Source organism: Anarrhichthys ocellatus, unplaced genomic scaffold (assembly GCF_004355925.1).
Source record: "Anarrhichthys ocellatus isolate YVR2014 unplaced genomic scaffold, GSC_Weel_1.0 scaffold19, whole genome shotgun sequence".
NCBI lineage: Eukaryota > Metazoa > Chordata > Actinopteri > Perciformes > Anarhichadidae > Anarrhichthys > Anarrhichthys ocellatus.
This window is the reverse complement of record NW_022280049.1, coordinates 965,735-970,122: the sequence shown is the minus strand read 5'-3', so window position 1 is coordinate 970,122 and position 4,388 is coordinate 965,735. Positions and strand designations below refer to the sequence as shown.

The window sequence follows — 4,388 nt, the reverse complement described above, 5'->3', positions numbered from 1 at the left end:
AGAGAGAAAGAAAGAAAGAAAGAGAGAAAGAGAGAGAGAGAGAGAGAAAGAGAGAGAGAAAGAGAAAGAGAGAGAGGGGTAAATTGGCACTGGAGTTGAGGCCTGCTGTCCTCAGTGGCTGTGTGCGGTGCCTAATGAGGCAAAGGGATGTAAAAACAGACAGCTGTAATGAGATGGCTGATGTACACGCTGTGGAGAAAGAGGAACAGACAGACTGAACACACACACACACACACACACACACACACACACACACACACACACACACACACAGAGGTACAGAGATGAAGAACGAAATTGCAGACACACCCAGCCAGCGAGAGAAAGGTAGAGTGTTGAAGAATGCTACGAATACGGAGAGGGAGAGAGACAAGAAGCTGAGCAGAGAGAGGCGAGGGAGCACGGAGGCAAAGCGAGGAAAGAGACAGAGCTTAGAAGGGAGTGGAAACGATGCATTCTTAGAAAACAAATGTAGAGTAGAGTCGCGTTTCTTCAGAGAAGAGGGAAGTCATTTATGCTCCATGCTCCGTACGTGGTGTAAAGTTGGAAATCCCAGCAACCTATTAGGTAAATTCCAGTGGAGTGATCCTTCAAGTCAGAATCCTAATTTGTTAACCAAACTCGCCTGGAATACATTTCTTTGATGACATCAACACATGGTTGTAACGTAAAGCCTCAACAGCTTTACATCATTTTCAGAAACCTCAAAATAAAGTCACATTTGATTTTCAGCGTCTGCCTTTGTGTTGTTGGGAACATCTGTCTGGTAAATGATCAGATTTACTAATTTACCTTCTGAAATGTTAAGTTTACAGTTGCCCGCATTATAAGCTAACTTGCTAATGTGGCCAAATATTACTTGACAACATCAGCGGTTTCAGTGGAAGAAGCCTTTTACGTCAGGAGGCGTCCATGTGTTGGTTTTCCAAGCTGGAACAATAAATAATGGAGACTGTAATTAGCCTGTGACAGTACTGTAACCGGGACTTTTTGACCAGAGTGCTACTTGAAGGAAAGAAAAGAATAATACTTGAGGTTGTGATCATTGTCATTTTAAGACAATACAACCACATTGAAAGAGTTGATGCGGCAATTTTGGTATCACTTTTCCATGAAGTTAGGGGACGTGCAAGAGACAAAATAAAATATAAATGGACAAAATTGATGCATGAGATGCTGAGATTTATTTGAGTTTTTATTTCTTGTAAGGATCAAAAATACAAGATTCTACACTTTCCATAATGCAACTTGCATTTTTTTATGCATCTTTTGTTAAACCCTTCCTGCCTATTCATCAGTCACATCTGTGTCAAGCTTACAACTGATGCTTCTTCAGTAATTTTCTAAGAGTCCTGCGCAGCACCTGCACAATTCCTACAGGACTCATTTTTTTATATTCCCGGGGGATTTTTTGGTACATTTGTAGTACTCTCTCTGTCTCTGTAGTACTGTGACATGTACTGGTCTCAAGGGATTTATCTTGACATCATAGCTTTGTAAGAAACATACTGCTGTTGCAGTTCTCCAAAGTGGTCATCTCGTCAATATAGCTGTCAGACAGATGAAAAATACAAATATTAAGGAAACTGTACCTGTAATCGTACCGACTCTCTTTCCACAACTGAATATAATTTATAGGCACAGTTAAGTGGCAACAACCCATTACGTTCATGTTAATATACTTTTATTTTTACTTCCTGAAAACAAGGACGGTGAGTTGTAGAGACACGCTTAGGACTGAGGGACAGGAGAGAAGGGCAACGTTTTCTTTCAGCGACCTTCAGTTCAACATTTTGGATGCTCCTTTTACACATTAAAAAAGATACAGAGTTGCTGAGCAACCACCAAACAAAGACAGAGTTCTGTTGTCTTCTCAGTTTGACCGTGTCTGAGACTGTGTGTGTGTGTGTGTGCAGTTTTGAACTTGCCCGTCTGTCTGGCTACCTACTGGTGGTATTTCTGTTTCCGTGTATCATTTGTAACATTTGTCTCACTCCCTCGCTATCTTGGCAGACTTAAGTATATGTGAGTAAGTGACACATAATGACTTTGTGTGTGTAGCAGTGTTTGTTTGTCTGAGATGACATGGACACTTGATCCAGCCCGCTTCCTTGACAACCGTTAGGTCAATTAGGGGCGGTTGACTTCCAGGTGACCCTGACACTAAGAGGTTCATTCTAATGGGACGGACGGACGGACGGACGGACGGACAGACAGACAGACAGACAGACAGACAGAGGTAGCGTGGTGTCCTTTCACTCCCAACTATAGCCTTCTGTGTCTTCATGCACTTTAGTGCTTAGACATGTCACACACAGACGCTGCGCACTAGAGGACAGAGTTGGCACAGTGATTCATAATCTTCCCCGTGCACGCACACACAAACACACTCACAGATGTTGCTTTGGATAAAATTCATTGCTGAGGGCACAAAATCATTACTATCAGATAAATATCAGATAAATGATGCAGTCGGTCTGTCACTGAACTTAACACTTAACTCTGCAGGACGACATAAAGACAGAATGTAAGACAAAAGTGTCAAAGGAGGAGCAAGGAGTGATATTAAAGGCAGTAATTGTTTAACCACATAGATTATAGGTATAATTAAAATGTTTGATTAAAAGAATAAACAAATGATAATAAACTTTGTTTATATGCACCGTCATTTGTAAATATAGGCATGTTTTACTCATGTTTACAAACAAAACTTGTGTAATTAAACCATAGAAAACATCAATAACTTACATTCTGCTGTTGGTCTGCGCATTTGCAACCTGTTAATTGGATAGTGTTTCCAGGTTCAGTGTTGGGTTCGGAGATTCAATTAAAATCTGAAGCATGAAAATGAGGGAGGGCACAGAAATTTGAACTGCTTTAAAAGCAAAGTGCTCTAAGAGAGAGAATAAAGGAGGGACAGTTCAGACTGAAACCCAAGAACAAGAGAGACACCAGCAGTTCTGTCTTGCTACTTTGAATCTGCACTTCATTAGCTGCAGGCACCTCATCCACCAGTTCACACCTACATTTAGTATACTAAAGATTCCTTACTTTATCATAATTTAATGACATATAAATGGTAAGAATTTGTCTATTTCTTTGCCCTGAGAGTAGTAGTAATATGATTAAAGTACATTTAGATCTGTTATAATATCAATATTCTGATTTAAACCAACTCATCATGGAAAGTGTGTTTCATTTAATATGCATTAAAAACACCCTCAGCTGCCGATGAGACAGAACTGAGTCATCAAATAAAATTTGGCTAGAGTGCTACATAAATTAGATCAGACTTTGCACAGCTTTTCTACATATTTTTGTCAACACACTTGGGAATATTTAAAAACTTGAGACCCATAAATTTGAGCTCTCAGTCTGACAGTGCTCCTTACATATCTGAGACACTTCCAGCTAACAAGGTGTCTATTATTACCTGGACTACCTCTCCTTCCCCAGCCCTTCCTACCACTTAACAGGACAACTTTCTCTGCCTCCAGGAGCTTTGGTAACGACAAGACTGAACGATCAACACCACTTCCAGATAGCTGTTGCAGAAATGATGCCTATCACGTTCTGGAGTAGACAAAATACACCTTAGTATGCCAGTATGCATCATTTCAATTAAACATACAACAGGGGCAACTGCCTCCCCAGCAGTGCCTATTCATCTCCATGGAGAGTGTGATTAACACTGAGCTGCACCTCTCTAAAGGTCCCCATTAATGGGTGAGACAGAGAGTAGACAGACAGATCACTGTTAGCCACTAAATCTATCACCATGTTCACCACAGGAAGATTACTGCACAATGGCCTCCACTTGGCATTTGGCACACATCATATTTTACAGGATTTACCACAACATTGTTGCTACAGCACTCTTGTTTTTCTCAAACAGCCCACTTCGTCACCCGTGGTCAATCAAAACAATGCACATAGCTACTGTACCTGAATAAGCCATTTCTCCTCCCCTTCCCTTTTCTGTTCTTTCTGTTCGTTTTCTAACTCACTTAACTGTATCTTATTAATTCATTTCTCCTTCTGTGTCGCCTTTCTCTCCCTCACTCTCTCTCTCTTGAAATTTGACAATGGTAACAAATATCTTCCCTTTCAGTTTTGTCCTTTTTTGTTTTGTTTGTTTGTGTTGTCCTCCCTGCCCATATTGCTGTCAGTGTATGCCATGTGATCTGTCTCTTGTCTTGAAGTGAGGTAAACACATGGGAAAGAAGTGGGAAGCAGAATCACCAATACACACATTCAACTCAACCTACACATCAAGACACACAAACACACTTTGACACTCCCGCTGAACTTCGCAGACGGGATTTAGTGGTTTTTCTGTGGGGGCGCTTTGATGTCCTGCAGACAGCAGGACCGCCCACGCCCCCCCC

At 41.1% G+C, this 4,388-nt stretch overlaps 1 protein-coding gene across 3 annotated transcripts in view; it reads right to left on the bottom strand.

Annotated features, from left to right (window-relative positions):
- The window catches only part of LOC116389488 (A disintegrin and metalloproteinase with thrombospondin motifs 2-like), a 157,130-nt gene that overhangs the window by 18,952 nt on the left and 133,790 nt on the right, over positions 1-4,388 (bottom strand). The gene's annotated exons all lie outside the window — the stretch shown is intronic.